This window comes from Manis javanica, chromosome 9 (genome assembly GCF_040802235.1).
Source record: "Manis javanica isolate MJ-LG chromosome 9, MJ_LKY, whole genome shotgun sequence".
In the NCBI taxonomy this organism is placed as follows: domain Eukaryota; kingdom Metazoa; phylum Chordata; class Mammalia; order Pholidota; family Manidae; genus Manis; species Manis javanica.
Genome location: NC_133164.1, coordinates 39,622,992 through 39,648,454, shown reverse-complemented (window position 1 = coordinate 39,648,454; position 25,463 = coordinate 39,622,992).

Sequence of the window (25,463 nt, the reverse complement as noted above, 5' to 3'; positions counted from 1 at the left end):
GGGGCCTCTGAGCTGACTAGCCAGCCAGGGGAATAGAGCCCCTGAAGCCTCTGAAAGTTCTCAACCTCCTGGGCAAACTGCACCCAGACAGCCTTGTCCACCTGTTCCTTTTCCCATGCAGCATGCTCTGTGCAAACCCCACCCCTTCAGCAGCCCTCTCACTGCTAGGAAGCCTTTCAGAGCTCCTGCCTTTGCTTTGTTCCAGAGCAGTCAGATGTGTTCCTGTCCTCCACAAACTGATGGAATCTCAATTTCCCAAGTACTCTGCCTGTCTTAGCTTTCCAACCCCACTGATCTCCAGAGCACCAAGCCATGTAGGTTTGTGTTCCAAAGCAAACCTCCAGGGCTGGGTGTTCAGCAGTTCTAGCCTTACACCGCTCCCCACTCCATTTCCCTTCCTCCCAGCTTGGGTCCTGCCAGATCAAGGCTTTGGTACATTACCCCATTTCATGAGGTCTCTTCTGTTCTCCAGTTTTATGCAATCTGGTGCAGCCTTTTTTCCTGTTGCTCTTTCAGGATTAGTTGCATTAACTACATTTTTATAATATACGTGGTTGGGAGAGGAGTTCCCTGTCTCACCTCTCACACTGCCATTTTGAATCCTCTCTCTTCAGTGATAAGTATTTTTAACCAACATATATAAATCTATGATTCTTAGTATTGCAACCACCAGGTTTTTGTCTTCAAAATACAGCAAACAAAACTTGCAGTGCCAAAATAAATATAAATAGATCCCAATAAAAGTAATAGTGACCAGAAGGAAACCCTATATTGAAATGATGCTAAAATATGTAAACAATTGTTAAAGAACATAACAAACATAAGACAACTGAAATTAATATACATAATGGAAAATTTATTCTATGAACAATATCAAATAAGGAAAAATAAAGAAGACAGAATTCAAAGAAAATACACAAAAAGATAATTTTGGAAAAGTGAATTGGCACAGCTTAGAATAGACATGAAGAGAAAAATAAACAATTTTTATAAAGAAAAAATCAAAAATGCTATATTTTGGACTTTAACAAAACCTACCCATTTCTCACATTTCTCCATCCTTTGTAACCACCATTCTACTCTGCTTTTATGTATTTGACTTTTTTGATTCCACATATATGTGAGATCATGTGGTTTTTTAATATTTCTATGTCTGATTTATTTCACTTACCATAATAGTATGTTAAAAAAGAGTCACCATAATGTAGGATGAATAAATCTAGGAATTAATGTACGATGTGATGACTATAGTTAATAGTAACATGGGAAGAATGTTTCTTGATTAATTACCTTTATAGAATTTGAAGCTTTTAATCATGCATTTATTAGACAAATATATTATATAGGCAATCCTCTTTTAAATACAAAATACATAATAATAACAAAGTAATAAACATGATAAAAAGGAAAAGACAGAGAAAAGAAAATAAAACAATGGATTCCTTAAAAATTTCTGTATTACTTCCTGACTCTTGCTCTTAAGAAAATAATTTGGTCTAAATCTGGTCTGGTATTGCACATCTTAACTAAATTCAACTTGAGTAGCCCATACTGTCATTGGTTATTTTAAAGAGTGATTTTTTCCCTTAGTTTGATGGTCTGGTATATGTACTTGGGTAAGGGAAGGAAAACATTTGGTCTTTGAAGCTCATTTTACATGTTTCTATTTAAATGTAAAGGTATCCCCAAACTAGCAACATTATTAGTCTGAGATTAGACCAAACATTTCATATTTACAAAAACCTGGTGTTCTCAAATTCCTAAAAGTAGGCTTGAACTCAAATGACCTCAGGAAATACATGAAAGGTAGAAAGAGGTACATTTCCAAGCACTCTTATGGCATCAGTAATAAAGGTTAAAGAGTTTGAAATTGTATACATTATGTTTATTTTGTTTTGCTCATTATTAAAATTACTAAAAGAGATGAAGAAAAATGACAGAGATTTTTATAATTCTTGGGTTATTTTTGGTATGCTATTAGCTCATCAATTCCTTCTGAGGAAGAAATAATACTTGGTAAATAGCAGCAGACTCAGAGACTCCAAGAATGAACTAATAGTTACCAAAGGGGAGGGGTGTGGGAGGGCGGGTGGAGAGGGAGGGAGAAGGGGATTGAGGGGTATTATGTTTAGTACACATGGTGTGGGGGATCACAGGAAACAGTGTAGCACAGAGAAGGCACATAGTGGATCTGTGGCATCCTACTACACTGATAGACAGTGACTGCATTGGGGTATGGGTGGGGGCTTGATAATATGGGTAAATGTAGTAACCACATTGTTTTTTCATGTGAACCTTCATGAGAGTGTATATCAATCATATCTTAATAAAAAATAAATAAAAATGAAATAATACTTGGTATAGAAACAACATTTAAATTAAAACAAGTAGGTATGTCTAGTCTGTAAGCAGAAAAAAAAGTTACTAATTTTCAGTCATTTTCTGACAATAAATGAATGAATAAAAACAAATTTGTGCCTCGACACAGAAATTTATTGCCAGCGTCAGAGGGAAGCTGCCCATTCTACACATTCAAATATTCCATGGAATATGAGTATTTTGTATTCTGCTTAATTTTTTTGAATTTTAAGTATTATACATAATACTTGATAAAGGTAATTCAAGGTACATAAATTATCTTAGGATATGACGGCATGACTTATTTCAGAGCTCTATTTGGTAAAGTAGCAGGAGAGTGATGAGATAAGTCAAAAGCATGTGAGCAAGGTAGAGAAAAACAGAAAACATTAAAAATATTACCAGCTCCCATATCTAATAAGTATAGCAAAATGTGAAATTAAAGCAGTATTATAATTATTTTGAGCAAAACATTAATGCTTCAAAAACTTGAGTATTCTTCACTGTTCACTTCATTCTTCACTTAATTCTTCACTGTTCCTGTTTCACTTCGTCTACCTGTTCAGGTCCTGTTATCATTTGAGTTTTGGATCTCTCAACTAAACAAACAAAACAGCTTGTCATTTATATTACAACAGCAAGAATTATGACTTGATTAGGGTAAATACTCAATAATACTTCATAAATATAATTAAACCTATAATAGCTTATTGTCACTATACTGTAAGTTAAATATTTGAGCAAAAGAAACGTAACATAATTAAACATAAAAAACTATGCAGCCTCTTCTAAATCAAAAATCTTTACTACTCTTAAACATTATTTCTCATAAGTTCTTTGAAAAAAATAAATGCAATTTATCTTGATTCAGAAATGAAACCATAAGAGGTTAAGTGGGATTCAGAGAAATTCCAAAAGAGATTATTCTCTCTTAAATAATTCAGTGTGGAAATGAATAGGGTTTAGTGTGATAATCTGTTTGAGAGATCTCCAAAATGATAAAGTATAATTTAAGGCAACTGTGGCCTACTGATTAAATTATTAATGACAAGTGGAAAGGGTGTTAACTGCTGATTCTGAACATAAAAATTTGTCTGTGTATATAACAGTTTTTTTATTCCCTAAAAAAGAATGGACAGGGTATTTGGTTTTGTTGTGTGCTTTTTAAATATATCACAGGCATCACTTGATATGCATATTCATTATAAGCATCAATTAAGCACAGTTAAATGAAGTATGCTAATATGCAATGATTCTAAACAACCACAGGGTGGTAGGAGATTCACTTTCCACAACATTTATCTAATTGGCAGAACTAACTGCTTTGCTACACTTCTATAACGTTCAAATCCCTTATTAGAAACTATATCATTGTTACTGCTCAATAAGTGTGAATAAAATCTCATAGGCAAAATTACACTTTAGGATATGCTATACTTAAACAAAAGTCCAATTCAACTAGAAAAAACAATTGTGCATATATTAATTTTGTTCCTTTACTTGTGTGCATGTTTTTCATTCCTGCGTAAAAGACAATTTATCTTTAATGATTAATACAGAAGAGGTTCACAGGACTCTTACAGTAAATTTATGATATTATTTATCTGGTTAGGCCATTTAAATTATTTCATCACAATACCCCCAATATAGAAATATACATGTATGTTATTAAATCAGAATTTTAGAGTTAGAAAAAATTCATAAATATATAGGGCCCAAATTTCTAGTTTTACAGATATACCCAAGAGCTATAATATTTTATAAAGATAACACAGATAATTTGTGGAAGACATCACTCTAGTAACTAAATCTATTTTTATATGTTATGTATTATATTGAAATAATATAGATATATGTAGTAATCTAGAGATTTTTAATCATTTACTTAAACAAGTAAGGGCAACTGAGCTGATGACAAATGTGTAGTGGGGAGTGCTTTTCATTGTCATTTTTTCCTGTGTGTGTTTATAATGAACTGGTGAAATCATTGAGTACTTTTACATTATTCAGGATTCGGGTAACAAAATCTTTTTTCTTCTTTTCATAAGGTCAAAAACCAGCTTATATATGCTTCACTATCTATCAATATGACAAAATAGATAGAAAAAGATTACTGAAACTTGTTTTTCCATCAAATATCACCATTTAAACATTAATTGCCCTTTAAAATAGTTTACATTTTAGAAATATCTTAATCCCACAATGGAATTAAAATTTACTTTTCTTTTCTCTTTAAGTTGTGATTCAACTTATCTATCAGAACTAGAAACATTGTGTTCTTCTCAAATGGTTGACGGATTTCATATTCCATATTATTTAATTTTTCAAATTAATTTTCAAATATTCAAGACATGTTTATCTTATTTTACCTCCTAATATTCAAATATTCAAGAGATATTTGTCTCTCATTTTATCTCCATTTTTGTTTACATATAATTTAAATATAAATCGATATACAATTCAAATTATGATTGACATTTGGAGACAAAATGAAGAATTATTTTGAAAGTTTTGTCTTTCTCAAGTAAGTTTTTAATATACATGCAAATATGTTTTTTTCTGCACTTTTCAAGACTATGATTATTCTCAGTCAATAAAACTAGAAGGAAAAACTACAGTGTTGGGTTTTAAGAAGTTAACGTTTTTTAACTTAATAATTTCATATATTTATTAGAATATAAGCACCACAAATACTGGACCTTTTTACACGACATAAACCATGCTCCTGTAATATCCAAAACTGAATTTAGACAAAAACCATAAGCCTGAGGAATTTTAGGGAGAGAGTAACATGATGAATTAGTGCAATTAAATGGTGCTAAAAAAGAATATTAGTCAGAGTGTATTTAAAAAGGGACCCCACCCAACCTCCCCAGTCCAGATAGAACATCGCTCCACTTGTGACTAATTCTCTCCACCCCTTGGAAACACCTTTTGGTATGGAGATGCACTAAGGCCAGGTGACAGATTCCAGAAATATTGCAATATTACCCACAGCCCACCCCTACAGAAATTTCATCTGACAATCTACTTGCTCCCCATCTTCCACAATAGCCCCTGTGCAAGAAAACTTGAGCACTGTAACTGGACTAATAACATAATATAACAACAGCAATAAAATCATGATAATCCTCCAACCAGAGACTTCAGCTAAGTTCAAAGTCCTTTGCAAATTGAATCCATACCTCGCCCATTACACAGGTGATCAGTAGCTAAACGGATAGGGAGTTCAGAGAAATCATCATCTAACAGCTGCAGCCAAGGGGTAGGTCCAGGCCACAGGGACTGTACAAGAAAAAACCTTAAGACCAAAAGAAGATACGTTTAATGACACCAACATAAGCAAGTCTTGTCCATCAGGTAGGGTGCATACAGGAGAGTAGTCCTGTGATAAGACAGTGGCAGGAATGGGATCTCGTTCTGGTCTAGTATACCACAATTTCACCCCCCTCCCTGTAGGAGTTATAGATGGGTCAATATATAGGGCTACAGGAGCTACACGTATTGACCATAAAGATAAAACAAAACTTCCCTGCCCCATAAGATGCTCTTACCTCCTGGATGTTTTAGATACATTACTATGTTCTTCAGGGGCTACTCTGCTTTTACTCCAGGAACACACAGGAGGCCAGCTTCCAGGCCTTTTCCCCAAGGTGACAGAAGGACCAGCCATTGCTGATCCATGTGTCAAAATGTCCAGGACCATGTCCATTCAAGAGTCTCCAGGGTTTAATATAGTTGGGGCTGGCAGCAGGATGTTGCTCTGCTGGCCATATCCTGGCTTCAATAACTTCTCTTTGATTTGCACATATAGTTGTATAGGAGAGGCAGCAAGGCTCCTTTTTGGGGATTCTCATTCAAATACTATAGCACCATACATAAGTGAACTGACCAGCTTCATAGACTATTGGTGTCCAACTTCAGGCCAGATTTCAAAAAACTATTGCACCTTTCTATCATACCTACCCTGGTAGGGTTATATGGTACATGAAACTTCAACTTTATTCCTAATTGCTGCACCTATTCTTGTAACACATATCCAGTAAAGTGGGTGCCTTGATCATTCTCAATCACCTGTGGCTGGCCATAGACTGCAAAAAGACACTACACTCTAGGCTCCTCTTGGTGGTTTGCTGATTGCATGACATGCAGGAAAAGCAACCAACAGACCAGTAGCTGTGTCCATACAAGTTATGGCACACCGTTATCCTTCTGATATGGGCAGAGGCCCAATATAGTCTATCTGCCACCTGACAAGGGGTATTGGGCCCTTTACTATTATCCCATGTTGCTGGGGGACTTGGTGTACATCCCTCTTAGAACACACAAAGCACTCTTTCTAGGGCCTGCTGACTTCTTCAAAAGTCAATGGCAAGCCCAACCAACAGGTACAGCCCATGTTGTCTTCTTCCTGGCATGAAGTAAATGCTGATGTAAACATTGGGCTACATCAGAGGCAGGCTTTCCTTCTAGCCAACACACCAGGGCTATTGTGTCTGCTTCATCATTACCTGGGGATGTGAAAGGCAAATGTCCAGTCACATAATATATAGTAACTGTCTTAGTCTTACCAGAGGCCCATAGGTCTTGCCACAACTCTTGCCCCCAAAGGGGCCAGTGACCAACCATCCAGTTGGCATGGTACCATGTCAGTAACCACAGAGTCAAGCCCTGATAGATGGCCCAGCTGTCAATACAGACAATTATAGAGGAGGACTCCTGGGTGATCACGAACCATACTGACCACAACTCAGCCCATTGGCTGCTCTTCCCCTCTCCACCCTCCATCCATATGCTCTCAGTCGTAGGATGGAAAGCCACAGCTTTCCACTTCAGGGGATGTCCACAACTCCTTCCGGACCCTGTTGACACCTTCAAACATCACTGGCTAGTCCCACTGATGGGTAACAGCCCACATTGTCTTTTTCCTGGCATGTAACAAATGCTGACACAAACACTGGGCTACATCAGAGGCACCGGAAGGCTGAAGCCATCTGTATACTAAGCATCTTCACCAAGGTAGAGGGGCTTTTCTCTCCTGATAAGGACTCTCAGCTACCAACAGCTCAAAAGCAAGTTCTTCCTGCTTTCCACTGGTATATGTCACTGGCCACAGTAAGTTTTGAAGTTCTCCACTTAAGGGGCTATGACTGAGGCTACGACCTGGTTCATGACTAAGGGTGTCCACAACAGCTGCTATAGAGGAGACAGCAGCATGCAAAGGGTGCTACACTACTGTAAATATGCAAACCATTTGGTCAGTGTAGGCATCTGTGCCATACCACTCCTTGGCCTTTGGGTGCAGTCCCTCACCCACCCTGTGATGGGATAGGTGGTTATTACCATGGTCAGAGCTGTTACAGTGATGGGCTCTGTAGTCAACAAGGTGGGGTACATAGCAGCCAGTTGCTCCTCTATCAAGATGTACTGGACCTCTGCTCTTTTCCATAGTTGTGCCCATAATCCAACAGGTTGGTATATCCATTCAAGCTGCTGCCAAAGACTCATCCAAAACCATCTTCAGTTATGTGAACATCTTGCTCACAGGCCTTTGATGAGTCCATTACACTCAAGGCCTCTACAGCCTTGACTGCTCGATTAGCAGCAGAAAAAGCAGGTGCACATGTTTCACCCCAGTCCCACCTGATGCCCTTTCGTACTGACCAGTATAAGGGTTTCAGAATTTGTGCCAAGTGTGAGATAAACACTCTTAAGCAGCCCCAAAGACTCAAAAGCTCTTGTAATACTGCCACAGTGGTAAGGGTAGGGAAAGCCTGGATCTTGTCTATGATCCAGGAATAACTTTAGTCCTACCTGACCAGCCATCCCCCAAGTATTTTACAGACAAAGCAGGTCCCTGAACCTTGGTACTGTTCACAGCCCATCCTTCCTCCTATAGATGTTGCAGCAATTTAGAAACTGCCCCTCCTAAATCTGCAAGTGAATCAGATGTGAAAATGATATCATCAATGTAGTTATACAGCCACACCAGTCGTGTTTTTTTCCATGTTGCCAAGTTCTGGACTACAAGCCTATGACAAATGGTGGGACTGTGGAGATATCCCTGTGGAAGGACAGTGAATGTCCACTGCCAGCCTACCCATATGAAGGTATACTGTTCCTGACTTCCCCGTGCCATATCAATAAAGAATAAAGCATTAGCAAGGTCCACAACATAATGATACACCCCTAGTTCATGGCTGAGTGTTTCCACAAGGTCTGCTCTAGAGGTGACAGCAGCATGCAAAAGGGGTGTGACTTTATTTAATTCCCTGCAATTCATGGTCAAATGCCAGGAGCCATCTGGCTTTCTCACTGGCCACACTGCAGAATTAAAAGGACAATGAGTGGGCTTTATGATACCCACCTTCTCCAACTCCTGTAGAGTCTCTCCAATTTCCTTGTGTCCTCCAGGCAATTTTTACTGCTTAGTATTTGTCATTCCCAGAGGTACAGGCAGAGCTACAGGTTGGTGTTGAGCATGTCCCCTCTGAACTGCCTTTATCACACATACCCTCAGTCTGAACTCACCTGTAGGGGTTTGCAACCACAGACCCTGAAGGATATCTACAAAATATATTCAGGGATGCAAGAAATGTACACAGTATACTCCTTTTTGGGGTAAACACCCTATCCACAATGAGATGTGAGTTTCCTTCATTCTAACTGCCTTACCCCCTTAGCCATCTATCACAGCAGGGGCCCCAGGAAAATTCTCAGATTGCCATAAATCAGAGAATATTCAGCTCCTGTGTCCACCAATGACAGGACGACATTGTACATTCACAGGGGACCAATGAATTGCTAATTCTACATGTGGCTTCCAGTTCCCACCACATCCCCCAAAATGGGGACCTTCATTTTGGAGACCCACTCAGTCAAACCGTGATGCCCAGTCATCCTCCTGTGGGGGTAAGAGCCCAAGCAGAGCCTGAGTGCTGTCCCCCAGGAAGTCTTCCAGGGACACCGGCCCAACATGGGGCTTTGCCTCTGGCTTCCATGTTCTAGAACTAAGTGACTGGATCTCCTGCTCTGGCTTTAATTGGTGCCACAGTTCTAATAAGATCCTGTTGGGCTGCCCATAAAGGTTTTCTTTTACCACCCCTGACTTTATCAAATAAACTCACATCTGGGTCCTTGAGACCTTCACGTGGCCCTTTGCACCTCTCCTTTCAGTCATAACCCATACTTCCTTCTGTGTTCTTATTCTTCCAACCTTCTCTAGATCTGCTAAAGTACGAATAGCCTCACTTATGGTTGCCCTATGTGAAGGCAATAGTCACTAGGGACCCAAAGAGATGTGGGGGAGCTGTATGGAGCACCATATTTCTCATTCCTATGGTGAATAACTCCTCATTGGGGCTCTGGAAGTCAATATTATAGATGGTATTTTCCATGCCCAACACCTGTAACACCTGCTGGAGCTCTGCATACATTTTTCAGTTAGTGAGTAAGTATGATAAATCATCCTGATTAGGCCAAACTGCCCTGATGGCTGCAGTCAGCCAAGCCAGAAGTACCTGATTCCCTGAGGTGTGACAGGCACTTTGCAACCACTGCTGGAGAGAAGGGTGAGTCATCAGGGAAGCCAGTCTACCCGTTTCATAATCTGACATAAGAATGTTTTCTATCCCCGTATACTATGTAGGCAGAGGTTTTGATGTCTTCTGCTGATACCAGATGCTCATGTTCACCAGCTCATCCTGGGTACAGGGGCAGAGCATGGAGTGCTCCCCAACCTGGGAAGTGGGGGCTCCTACCTCTGAGGAGCCCTCAGTTGTTGTGCTTTTATTTTCTTAATACACTTGTGTAGGCCTTTAATATCGAGAGTCTGTTGCCTTGGTCAGTGGCCTTGGCAACAGATTGTTCTTGGTCCCACCTCTCATCCTCTCCTGATCCAGGGTTGAAGGCATCACTCTTTCTTCCCCCTCCTCCATGACCTCCTGCAACACAGCTTCTCCTGCTGCCTCCTCCCTTGCTGCTAATGCATCTCCCAGGAGCACAAACTGTCTCTCTTTCCTTTTCTGAGGTTATCACTCAGCTCCTCCAAGTGATGCTGAAGTGTGTCTCTCTCCTACTGAAGTCTCTTTCACTCCTCGATAAACCCTTTTCACTATTTCAATAAAAAGACATCCCACAATCCTGGTTGCTACCTTGCCACTCAGGGCCTCTAACCAGTCTTCTGACGGAGGGTTAATTCCACAGCTTCTGGTGTGTCCACCCTTCCCCAATTCTGGGGAAGGCCACACCCCTCTAGGAAGTGCTTTACCCTAGACCAGTTCCCCACTAGAGGCTCCCTAGTTTGAAGCCCCACAGATCAGTGCCTCCTGGGTGAAGCTGCATCCTCCACCACTGCAGCCACTTGAGCCTCCCCCATCCACAGGGGGTGTTCTGGGTATCTCTTCACCACCTCTAGGGGCATCCTGTCCAAGGGTCACACCCATGAAGACAGATTTTGGGTTCAGAGATCCTGCCAACTATGACAGATGTAACTCCAAGAGAAAATCCCAATGCAAAATACCTTTGAAACTGAAATCAGTCAAAGTGAGAAATAAAGTGGAAGAAACCTATTTATTTCTTACAAGCCATCATCCACTTCTACTCATCTGTGTCTGTAGCAACCTGGCTATAAAAAGGGGTCCCACCCAACCTCTTGCTCCTCCTAGTGACTACTTCTCTCCATCCCTTTTTAAACACCTATTGATATGGAGTTGAACTAAGGCCAGGCAAGAAACTCTGGAAATACTGTAATTTTACCCACAAACAGGAATTTTGAAGTTATGTATAATGAAAAGATATATGAATACATGTCAGAATTGGCAGGCTGACTAAATACACATGGGAATAGAAAAAAATAAAATAAGAAAAATAATTTTGAAAGGGAGCAATAAATGGGAATAATTTCCTAAATTCAAAGAGAACATAAAGGTACTTTTTAAAGAGAATGCAGTATTGGCTCACAGACATACAGGAAGATTAATGCAACAGACAATAATCCAGAAAAAAAGCTATGACAATATTTTTGGTAACAGAAGTACTACTGTAACTTAACGTAGAAAGGGAAATATCCAAAACAAATGGTGCTGGACAACTGGCTACTCTTGAGGAAAAAAATAACCTCGTTTACCTATCTCATACTGTAAATGGTATGATGTCAAAAGAAATGATACAGAAACTCTTAAGAGATAAAAATATGGAACTGAAGGAAGAAAATTTAGGAAAAATCATCATGACCTTGAAACTTTTTATACAGGTCATGGAAAGTACTAAACATTAAAAAAAAGATAAATCACACTTTACTAAAACTAAGTCCTATACCATTTCAAGCTAAAAATTTACAGTAAATATATAATATATATGTTATCTATCTATATAAAAACTACATGTGATATACAATCTATATAATATGTATCTTACAATTTATGTTCAGTACATGAAAAACTAAACAGTTGCAATGAAAATAAGATTACTAACTCAATAAAAAGGCAATAACTTTGAAACTTCAGGAAGATATGCAAGTAATCAGCACAAAAACACTCAAAATTATTTGTCATTGGTTAAGTATGATTATTTAACCAGTGTATTTTCAAGGCTTTGGACCACTGGGAATCTCATATATCATTGACATTGTATTGATACATGAATCTACAATAGACAAAACTAAAATGACAGAAAGTAGATTAGTGGTTGCCTGGAGGTGAGCTTGCATGGGGGTATTGACTGCAAAAAGACATCATTGAACTTGGCGGAATATAAATGTAAATGTTGTATATCTCCATGGGGACGGTAAATAGACATACACATTTGTCAAAATTCATCAAACTATACATTTAAAATCTGTACATTTTATTGTGTGTAAAATATATTTCTAAAAAGCTGGTTTAGAAAGAAATAAACATTTAAAATGTTTAATTGTAAGACTGTTGAACTAGTTTTAATGTGTTTTTATGTATTCATTTATTTTCAAATATATATGTACAGTCCCTTTCAATTAAACTATCAACTTCTTTTCTTATCTTTGTTTTTTTTTAACTAAGATAAATGTTATCTTAATGAAACAGTTGGAGCACTAAAAAACCTAGGTCCTGTAAAAAATACATATGTGTTTTTTATGGAATAAAAGTGAGAGTTTGTGCTATATTTTAATTCATCAAAATATATACTAACTAATAATATTCTGGGAAGAAGAAAAATGCACACTATTAATCAGGGCATGCCTGCTACCCTCTTGGGTTGTATTCTACATTTCTCCGTCCCCAGGTAAAACATTAAGGTTTGACCGGATCTCTGTGTGAACAAGTTTTGATTTGTAACACCAAATAAAGCACCACAATCAAAGAACAAAATCAGAAACATCAGCTGCTTGCAGATGAAAGCTCTGTGGTTAGTCATACTATTGATGGTATCACTAATGTTGTTATTAACTAAACTTAGGAACTAAGAGAAAAGATATTTGTCCTCATCAAATCTGCCTTATGATTTTATTTCTTTTGAGAGAACTCTGCTAATTATCTTGCATATTTATACATTTAAGATTTATTCCTTTATTTCTTTCTTCCCACCTTTCTTCCAAATCACTGTCTTTATGAAAAGAAAATTGAAGCTAAATATCTAACCTCTTTCCACTATAATTCACCCAACAATGCCATAACCTGTGCAGAATTTTAGACAAAATTTTTCTTACTTATTCAATCACACATATTTAAAAACAAGAACAAAGGACACAGGAACATATTTTAGAAACAAATTTATACTTGTAACTAATTCATTTAGTGGCCAGAAAGTGAATACATGCACATATGCCAACGTCATTGTCCAATTCCTTTAAAAATCCTGAAGAGCTAAATTAACATACTAAATATTCATTGGTATTATCTATTACCAGAAGTAGCACAAAGCACTTGATAATCAAGTTCTAGAATGTTTTCTTTGTTCACTTGTGAGATATTATGGGGGTTGAATGAAAACATTCTATGTTTTAACAAAAGGAAAATTATACTGGCTAATCTGAAAAGTCAAAATAATAGAGGACTTTGCAAAAACCTGAAATTTTCATTCATGTTAAAACTTGACATAAATACTGAATCACTATTCTGGGAAAGTACCTTCTTTCAAATGAGTTTTTAAATACCATGTAATAGAAATTATATTAGCAACATTACAGTTCATGTAGGACCTTAAAATGGGCAAACACAAAATTACAGGGGAAGAAACTGACATGTTAAGTAGATGAATCATTCCATTCTTGAACTACTCCAACTGCTCCAAGCTTTAAAAAGGATTTTGGGTATTTATTGTTTCCCTTGTGAAACTGCAACTGTCCACTACTCATACAAGTTCAGACTCTAGGTTTAGATAAGAAGTACACATTACCTTCTACATAAATAGCACTTTCAACTCTGAAGGTCATTATGGTGTCTCAGTCTTGTCTTTAGACACTTGTAAATGTGTAAAATGAAAAGCAGTAGGCTGGACCAAACTTGAACTGCCTCATGCACTATTTTCAGGAATTTTGCTAGCATTTGAGATCAGGTTGGTAGCTTGAAATAGAGTATGGCATAGTATTTACATCATTAATGACCAACAAATGCCACAAATCTGGGGTTCCCCACTGTTGACCTCTGGTTGGCTATTAATCATTTACCAACATGGCAGTGATGATATTCAATTTCAAAAGCTTTTTTTTTTTCAGAAAAGGCGAGAAAAGAGAAGGGAAGGGAAGGAGAGGGAAGATGGAAAAATGGAAGGCAAAACTGAAGGAAGGAAGGGAGGTAGGAAGGAAGGGAAGAAAGAATGGAGAGAGAGAGGTAATAGCCAAACCATTTCACCTGCATTTTCACAACTCCTAAAAATAATCTTTTATTTCTGTTTAACATAATTTGTAAAACCACTAAAACCACATCAAAATATAAGACGTCTAAAAACACCATTTGGAGTATGAAACTGTTTTTTCAGTAATATTTTCTTCATCTCCTAAATATTTACAAATCGTTTCAGTAATACTGTGTAAATAATTTTTTCAAAGGAGAAAATTACTGTGAACTTGATCCAGAATTCCAGTCCCCCATAATAGCCTGGCTAATGCCCCTACTGGGCCCCTTAATAACAGTTTGTAGTTTACTCTTAGCTTCCCCTTGTGTCTTCAGGTTCCTCCAACAGTAGCTAACACAGATGACATGGGTCGCCACCTACCAGATGTTACTTCACCATTACGCACCTCTTCCCACTGAACCCCCTCCTAAGGCCTAATACCAGCCTCAAATGCCACGACGCCCCTTGTCAGCTGGAAGTAGCCAGATCGAGTTGTTGCCCATTATGACCAAAAGGCTGGAATGTTAGGCTGGAGGAAGGAAAAACAAGGACATGCAAACAGAACAGAGAGATACCATAAAAGGAGAACAGACCAGACCCCAAGGTCCATGCCTTATATGGAAAGGGGACAGCTCTCCCTGAATTCCATCCTTATGATGTGCCAACTAAGATCCGGATGTCAGCCTCCTCCCTCTTGGAAGGAAAAAAGGTTTCTAGTTCTCTATTACGTCATCTTTAGCCAATCATACCTCTCTACGCCCCCTAGGATAGCTTGCCCACTCCTCCCCCTCCTAACCCCTTATAAGCTCCCACCTCCCTGACCAGGTGTGACTTCCCCCGCCTGTGTTTCAGACTGAGGAACATCACCTGGCAATTGCGCTCAAATATACTGCCTGGCCCTTTGTTGCCTCTCGTCGCCTGCTTATTTCAGCTAGAATTTATCTTACAATTACATGTAAATATATTTTGGAGAAGAAAATGAAAGATTTCCTATCAGTAAGCACAAATATCTTCATCCATAAGATAAAAAGGGTGAGATGAACATATTCTGAATAAAATCTTATTTAGAAAAGTACAGTCACTTTTTACAATTATTTCCATGAGCACTGTAACATTCTTCTAATTTTATTCTTTCTCAAGGATACCAATCTTTTTTAATAAATTCTCTATTTCCTGAAGAACTTTACTAAAATGTAAGCATTGACATGTTACTACATTTTTTAATTCTCCCCCCAATAGATTTTCATCACTGTAGATCTGTAAACAATTCCTAAACTGTAATATATGGTCTTTAATTTTATAATCACTTTCTCCCTTTCACTCAATATTTCTTTATACAAAAATTTAATAGTGAGAAGCTATTTTAGCTTGGCACTGGGCTTATCCTGAGATAAACACAAGCAATATATCAATGGAAAATGGATGGCTCATAAATTATGGAATTGATATTTTGCATAGTAAAACTGACAAGAAAATAGATAATTACATAGCAGGGTTTACAAACTAACTCACACCAAACTTAAATTCACAGATAAAGATTTTTTATTTCAGCATATTTTAATACTAATTTCTCTACAATTCTCTATCAACAAATTGCTAGAGAATACCTAGTACTAAAGATCATTAACTAAATATCCCATCATATTAAAACATGTGGGAAAATTTAAACACTCCTGGGGATAATACTTTCATTTAGGATGAAATAAAGCAAACAGCTGCACCTCCTTTCCTTTCCTCTTTTCTATAAAATAAGGTGGTTGTTTATTTATTCATTCATTTAATGGTTGGTGGTCATGCTTATGTATCCATGTGGAAACACTGGGAAGGGACAAATGATTCCATGATGACATTTGGAATTTCACTGTCTTCTGTCAATATCTTCGGGGAAAATTTTCTCTTCCATGTGGGTACAGTTTACTGTGCTGGAATCCCTCGTTAATTCTGACAACTGGTATCATTATAGTTGTCTTGACCTGCTCGGGACTGGTAGTGTCTTTCTGACTTAATTCACCTAGAATCAAGCTATCCTTAGGTTTGTCATTGTTTTTCAGAGGTCCAGTCTCTAGGAGATCAATGTGGGTAAAATTGCAATGTTTCCAGAATCTCTCACATGGCTTTAAGACATCTGCATATCAATAGGTGTTTCCAAGGAGCTAAGAGAATTAGTACATTCACATATCAATAGGTAATTACTAGGGCCTGCAAGGGCTTATCTGGACTGGAGAGGGTGGATGGAGCTCTCTTCTTCTGCCACCTGGTCAAGAGAGAGATGGGATGACTGCTTGTAAGAAATAAATGGATTTCTAAACTTTATTTCTCCCTTTGACTGATTTCAGTTTCAAAGGTATTTTTGCCCCAGGATTTTCCCCTGGGATATACAATCAAGTGTTCTATCTTCTGTAATTCCATGCTATACTCACACCCATCAATCTTTTTCTTTATTATAATTCCATGGGTTTGAAAATGAATCAGATTACTCTATTTCTTTATGTCATTTCCTATTACCATAAAGCATGGCAAATTCTCTATAATAGCAAGAAAAGCTGTGGTCAAGGCCCATGTTGTAATGAATTAGGATATAAATCTGAAAAATATTCTAAAAATTCTAAAACAAAAATTATTTTGCAAAGATTTTTTTCATTATATAATAGTTATTTAATCTTAGTAATTATTTATTCTCTGTACTTTTCCTTTAATTCATGGAAGATTTGAATTAGTTTGGGTAAAGTATTTATGCTCAGACAAAAACAAAAAAAATCCACCATTAATAATCTACAGTTTATTACACAATAAAGTTTGATAATTGCTGGTAATCCAAACTGAGGATTTCATAGAAATGGAACCCGAAGATTTCATAGAAAAACTAAAGCCTAAAATGAACCCTGTAAGCTAATTAGGGGTTATTCAAGTAAAAAATATAAAATAATAAAATAAAATAAAGATGTCTGGAGTGAAAGTGAAATGTGCAATGTCTACCACACCTGGAAAGCATTATACTTGTGAGAAAATATGAGGGAAAATATAAGCATGTCATTATGACTGACATAAAGAATATGAGCAAGGAGGTAAAACAGTGAGGCTAGAGTAATAAGTAAAGCAAAATAAGATATGCACTGGATACAGTACTATGACTGTATGCTGAAGGTTCTAACAAGAAGGACTTTTCAGTAAAAACATAATGTGTTAAAATTATATTGAAAAATTACCTTTAAAGGGAACTAATGATTAGGGAAAGTCACAGATCTTGAAGAAAGAAGACAATGTTAAGTTAGTAAGAATAAGGATGGAGGAGCTTGGGTTAGAAATACATATATTTAAAATATTTAAATATACATAATTAAGCATATATATTTCATAGTTGGTTCAGTCTTTTAAAAAATACAGTTAGAAATCTGTTGCATTCCTATATACTAATGAACAACTAGCAGAAAGATGAATAAGGAAAACAATTCCATTTACAATTGCATCAAAAAGAATAAAATGCCTAGGAATAAACCTAACCAAGGAGGTGAAAAACCTATACCCTGAAAACTACAAGACACTCATAAGAGAAATTAAAGAAGACACCAATAAATGGAAATACATACCATGCTCATGAATAAGAAGAATTAATATTGTCAAAATGCCATCCTACCTAAAGCAATCTACAGACTCAGTGCAATCCCTATCAAAATACCAACAGCATTCTTCAACAAGCTGGAACAAATAGTTCTAAAATTCATATGGAACCACAAAAGACCCCAAATAGCCAAAGCAATCCTGAGAAGGAAGAATAAAGCTGGGGGGATTATGCTCTCCAACTTCAAGCTCTACTACAAAGCCACAGTAATCAAGACAATTTGGTACTGGCACAAGAACAGAACCATAGATAAATGGAACAGAATAGAGATCCCAGTATAAACCTGAGCATATGTGGTCAATTAATATACATAAAGGAGCCATGAATATACTATGTGGAAATGACAGCCTCTTCAACAACTGGTGTTGGCAAAACTGGGCAGCTACATGTGAGAGAATGAAACTGGATTATTGTCTAACACCATACACAAAAGTAATGGATCAGACCTGAATGTAAGTCATAAAACCATAAAACTCTTAGAAGAAAATATAGGCAAAAATCTCTTCAGTGTAAACATGAGCAACTTTTTCCTGAACACATCTGCTCGGGCAAGGGAAACAAAAGCAAATATGAACAAATGGGACTACATAAAATTAAAAAGCTTCTGTACAGCAAAGGACACCATCAGTATAACAAAAAGGTATCCTACAGTATGAGAGACTACATTCATAAACAACATATCCAAAATATATAAAGAACTCACACGCCTCAAACCTGAAAAACAAATAACCTGATTAAAAAATGGGTGGAGGATCTGAACAGACACTTCTCCAAAGAAATTCAGATGGCCAACAGGTACATGAAAAGATGCTCCACATGGTTAATTATCAGGGGAATGAACATTAAAGCCACACACACAATGAGATACCACTTCACACCAGTTAGGAGGCCGACATCCAAAAGACAAGGAACAACAAATGCTGGCAAGGATGTGGAGAAAGGAGAACACTTCTACACTTTTGGTGGGAATGTAAGCTAGTTCAACCATTTTGTAAAGCAATATGGAGGTTCCTTAATAAACTAAAAATAGAAATAACATTTGATCCAGAAATTCCACTCCTAGGAATTTACCCAAAGAAAACAAGATCCCAGATTCAAGAAGACATATGCACCCTCATTTTATCGCAGCACTATTTACAATAGCCAAGAAATGGAAGCAACCTAAGTGTCCATCAGTAGATGAATGGATAAAGAAGATGTGGTACATATACACAATGCAATATTATTCAGCCAGAAGAAGAAAATAAATCCTACCATTTGCAACAACATAGATAGAGCTAGGAGGTATTATGCCCAGTGAAATAAGCCAGGAGGAGAGGGACAAGTACCCAATGATTTCACTCATTTGTGGAGTATAACAACAAAGCAAAACTGAAGAAACAAAACAGCAGCAAACTCAGAGCTATTCCAAGAAGTGACTAGCAGTTACCAAAGGGAATGGTTTGGGAAGGATGGGTAGAGAGGGAGGGGGAAGGGGATTTAAGGGAATCATGAGTAGCACACATAACATAGGGGGTTCATGGGGATGGCAGTACAGCACAGAGAAGACAAGTAGTGACTTTATAGCATCTTACTATGCTGATGGACAGTGACTGCAATGGGATGGTGGGAGGAGACTTGATAATATGGATGAATGTAGTAACCACAGTGTTGGTCACGTGAAACCTTCATAAGATTGTATATCAATGATACCTGAATAAAAAGATACAGTTAGAAGTGGAAAGCACTATTGATTGTACACTTAATGAGAACCTTTAGAAGAGAGAAAGTTGCTTGATATAGGTTATAAGAGAATGCAAAACACTGACATGATTATTTTTGTTGGAAAGATATAGTAAAGGTTAATAATATTGAGATAAGGGAGTAAGAACATGGAATATTGGTCAACCAGTGTTAATATTATCTCTACATTAGATTGATATATATTCTGTGACTAGGTCATCCTAAAATATAGTCCTGGCTATTTTGTTCACTGAGAAAGGCAATGTGCTTTCCTGGAACAGTTATTTCTACCTTTTATAGACTGTAACTCAGTTCTTTTATTTTGAAGCTGTTTCTACATGTTTATTGTGGAGTACTCACTATATGCTATAATCACATATATCTTATACATTAGATCTCTAGACTTAATTCTTCCTGTATAACTACAACTTTGTAACCTTTGACCAATATCTACCCATTTCCCCTACCTTCCCTCCCCTGGTAGCCACGAATTTACTCTCTGCTTCTGTATATTTGACTTTTTCAGATCCACATATAAGTGAAATCATGTGATACATATCCTTCTGAATCTAGCTTACTTCTTTTACCATTATGTCCTCCAGGTTCATCCACATTGTAAATGGCATGTCTTCCTTTTCTTGGCTTAATATTCCAGTGTGTGAGTGTGTGTGTGTGTGTGTACACCACATTTTCTTTATTCATTAATCCATCAATAGACATTTAGGTTGTTTACATACTGTGGCTATGCTATGATAAACATGGAAGCACAGACATCTCTTAAAGTTACTATTGTTGATGCTATTGTAAATTGGATTGTTTTCTTGATTTCATTTTTTAATAGACCATTGTTGTGATAAAGAATGCAACTGATTTTTGCATGTTGATCTAAACTCTTTCAATATTAAATGAATTACACTTTAGTATTCCACATCTAATTTTCCATGTGTTAGGAATACTTTGCTTGATTTCCATGATACTTTTTCATTTTATGTCCTATATCACATTGTTAGACTTCAGTGTGTTAGACTTCAACTTTTTAATGTTAAAACCCTATATTACTTTGTGTTTTTTTCTGTACAAATACCTCTCTTGGACTTAAAATCTCTGAAGTACAAACATTAGGTCAATTTTTATTTGAATTTCTAAGAATAGAATACTTTCTACTGCATATACTGAATGGTGAAAAATCAGATCACGAATTCTAAAAAAAAAGAGTCAAAGCTAAAATACATTAAGCTTCTACTAATTACCAGGTTTTTTCTATGTGTATCTCAAAAATGTCAACATTGTTTGGAATAAACCTGCAATACATTCTTTTTTTTACACAGAAGGTCATGAAATAGTAACTTTAAAAGCTACCTGTTGATTTAAAAGAAATCCAGTTACCAAGTTATTTCTACCTAAACACAGTGCTTACTTAAGCCAAGACCATTTTTAGAAGTTCTCAAAGAAACAATAAAGTTTATGACTTGTTAAACTGCTATCATATGCCAGACACTGAAATAAATATCTAACTTCATTTAAATATCCTCTAACATTATAATATGGGTTCTACTATTCACACAGTATTAAGAGATGAGGAAAAAGTAGAACCCAGATGCAGAGGACTTTGTCCATATCACGTAGCAAGGGTCAGATGGAATTCAGAAGTTTACCCTTGTCCATTTGACTCTAAAGCCGGTGGGCTTAAGTATTATGCCAAAATTCAATTATTAAAATTATAAATAAATCTACACTGGGTATGAAAAAGTAAAGAATAATTACACAGGAGACAGGGCAAGATATGGCAAATGATAAAGCCATGGCTTTCCAATATTGGCTCTTAACTTTTTTTCTCTATAACACTCAATAGTCTAAGTTTCTATATCAAATTTACAGTTTCACATGTTTTTCTGAATAATATGGATTTAAAAGGAATTGAAAATCATTGAAATCTCACAACCTTTATATTTATCTCTAATCTGACTTTTTTCTTTCAGTTACATTTTTAGAGGTCTGTTTTACTTACCTCACTTGATCTCACTTTGAGGATAGGGTACAAATTGGAATCATGATTTATTTATAAACACTCCTCTTGAAAATATCAATATAATTATGTCTTAGTTATCTTATCTGGAAAGTTTGGATACACCTTTGATTATTTCATTTTTCTCATGCGTTACATTCACAACAGTCAAAAAGTTACCTGTAAATAGAGAAAAAGAATCCTGCCATGCTCAGGCATAACTCTCCCATGGGACTACATTGTTTACCAGGTTCACCCTTAGACTATTTAACATACGATACAAGGTTCTTCACAATCAACTTCATCCTATTTTTATCATCTGTCATTCTTCCTCTGTACTTTACAGTCTGTTCCTGCCATTTGCTGAACATGTGCTACTTTGTATTTCCATGCTTTTATACATTCTGTTCTCTCATCCTTGAATGCACATTTCCCACATCTCTGCCAGGAGAATACAAACTTATTGCTTATGGCACAAATTAAAGTTTGTAAAAAATATACCTTCTGGATTAGGTAGAACCAGCACTTCATCCTCTGTGAAATCAGCCCCTTGCAAACACATAATGTAGTCTTTATCACACTGCATTATAAATACACTTTCTTACAAATCCACATTTACTCCATGAGTGGTGCATTCTAAATTTATAGAGGACAATTTTTTGTCTATCTTTTAGTTAATACTGCTGAGTAATTAAAGATCTTTAAACAGAATACTTAGTATACAATTATCCTAAATTTGTATATTCTATGATCTCTAACATGATTTTTGGATGTAATATACTTTAAATTTTAATGTATCAATAAAATGCTAAAGAAAAGCTAATTAGGAATTGTGATTGACTACTAAAATAAAAATTCAAATTTATTAGAGTTGAAAAGAAAACTCAGGAAACCTAGTAAGATGGAGGGATTTATAGGTCCCTCTAAAGAACAGATGTTGACACATTCACCTATTTAAACACTGCAAAATCTAGGTAGGGTTTATTTCCTTTTATTATTAAAGTAATTTTTCTAGTTGCCTTATCCTCCAATATCAAAAACCATTGTATGAAGTTTTATATGACTCAGATTTCTCGATTCATTTTTAAATAAGAATCATGTTTCTCTAGTGATTAAATGTCATCTTCTAAATTTCATGTACTGTCAGATTTTCCATATTGCTTAAGAAAAGGTCTGAATAAATACATAAACCATGTCCTAAACTCTAAAATCTGAAAATTTATTGGACATCTAAAGGAGAGTGCCACTCACTGAGAGTATTTTGTCTTCACAGTGATATTCATAAAATGACTCAAAGAAACTTCATGCCATAAAATTATGACATAATAGGAAAAAAGGGAAGTTTTCTGGTAAAAGACATCATAGAATTATGAGTGAGAGTAAGAATATATGTTAGTTACAGTCCTGTCATTAATTCATTATGGCCTATGATTTACCTCATTTATCATTTCATAGGAACTTCTAAGTGGCTCTTCAGAAAATATTCCTTAACACTGTAATCATGAATCATTACCACAATATTTATTGAACACTTAGCTGTGACCACGATGCTCTTGGAAACTTGTAATATTTTCTTTTTCCCTATCACATCGGCAAAGATGACAATCCAACTTTAGCAGACAGTTGACTTTATCCTTTTTAACTATCATAACATACTGGTTCAGAGCCTTATACTTCTATTGCAAATCCTTCCTGAAATCCTTAATTTCTACTTCTCTCCCACCATCTATATTTTAAATGTGTGTCAATTTCTCTTCTCTAAACACAACTCAAATCATGCCTGGAAATATGTGCTCCTCAATAACCTTGAAATCTCAATGTCTGCCAATTCAATTTAAATGCAGTTTTAATGCATTTAAACATTTGTCCACCAATATTTGTCTACTATTTTAATAAGTTTTACCTGCTTAATATATTTACACCAGGTTTTAAGAAGTGGAACATTCTTAAAAGAAAATTATGCACTGAACTCCATGGAAAGCACTGGAGATGGGCTGGGCAAACAGAAATGATTGGGAGAATTTCTGCTTCTGTCCAAGTAAAGTAAAAGGAACCAAATTACTCTCCCACCTGAAACAACAAGTTGGAAAAAATACATGAAACAACAGTGTTTCTTGAAAGATGACAGACAAATAAATGGAACCCTATACAGTATTGAATAGTCTCCTGCCAAAATGCATTTTCATGATGCCTATGTGAATGTGACCTTATTTGGAAGTAGAGTTTTTGCAGATACAATTAAATTAAGAAGAAGCCATACTAGGTTAAAGTGGGCCTTAGGTCAATGGCTGCTGTCCCCACAAGTGGGAAATTTGGATGCAGAGATAGACAGAGAAAATAACATGTGACAAAGAACACAGAGATTGAAGACGTACTACCACAGCCAAAGAACACCAAATACTATTTAGCAATCATCAGAATCCAGGAAGAATCAAGAAGCATGTTCCCAGAGTTTTAGAGAGAGAGCAGTACTAGGCCTGCTTCTCGATTTCTGACATGTAGCCTCCAAAGCTGTGAAACAAGAAATTTCTGTTTTAAACATTCAAGTCTAATACTAATTTGCAGCCTTAGGAAATGAACCCAAGCCAGAAGATTGCCACATTTTACTGCCTGAAGAGATCCCAGGCTGCAGCTTGGTAAAAGAAAATCTAGATGGAATGTGATAATCTCCCCAAGTTTCAACACCATCCTGGAAGATTCTAGGAGGTTCAAGTCTGATGAAGTCCTGGAAAAGAGAGAGCTACATAGAAGGAAAACTCTAACAGTCTACAAAGATCCCTTGAATCTTTAAGTACTGATCAGCACATTTGTGTAAGAAAAATACCTACAGTGAAATAAAGAAGCATTCAGAAGGAGAAGTATAAATTCCCTTTTTATACTATCGAAGTATAAAAGTTCAAAAGTATAAAACCTTTGACAACATCAGAAGTCGTTCCTGTTTTAATCATACATAGTTCATAAGATAGCATATAGAATAACAGGAAGCTCCTCAGGAGGTAGTTAATTAGCACTACAGTAAACTAAACTTTTTACCTATATAACAAAGCAAGCCTTGCATTGCCAAAAATCCCATCAGATTTGTAAGGAAGAGGGAAAATAGGGCCCATAATGAAGAGAAAAATATGTCAATTGAAAGTGAACTAGAAATGATGTGGATTATAGAACTAGTAGAAAATATTTTTAAGAGACTTTATCATTATACTTCCAGGTCCAGTTCTGACATGTAATAAGGCTTAGAAGCCATCATTCCCATCCTTACAAGAAGAAAGATGAACAAACTGAATATCGTTGCCTACTCTGAGTTGCATCCGAAACCTGAGGTCACAGTGTAAACTATGACATCAAAATCCTTAAGAACAGAGGAATCCAGAGAATCACAGTCAAGATCTGCTTAGCTGGAGCAGAAGTTGTTGGAACCAGAAATTGACAGGAGCAATTAAATGATAGTTATGATGAGTTACTGGAAATGGAGCATGGATTAGCATGGAAGTGAGAAACCCTCAGGGGTTGGTCCCACACTTTTCGAGATGTTACCAGAGGAAACACTGCAAACACATATGAAGAATATGTGAAAAAGACAAATTCTTGGTTCCAGCCATGGGGGGGGGGGTGTGGGCTGGAGGGTATAATCATGATGAAATGCACTGAAAATGTTCTCTACAGAAAAATCCAACTCTGCAGAAGAAGAAATGACCTATTTTAACCTATTTGGAGGAAGGGCACTTTTCCAATTTCTGCTCCCTGGAGCTCTTCTGTCTCATCTGGTAAAAGAAAAATTTTGGGAAGTACTTGAAATAATCACATGCCAGGGACACAGGCCCACAAGACTGAGATTTATTTATGTTATCTATCAAATACTTCCCCCTTACATGCACCTTACCAGCCCAGGAACAGGGATCACTACATTAATAATAGATTACAGTTGAAAAAGCTGCAACTCTCAGAGGA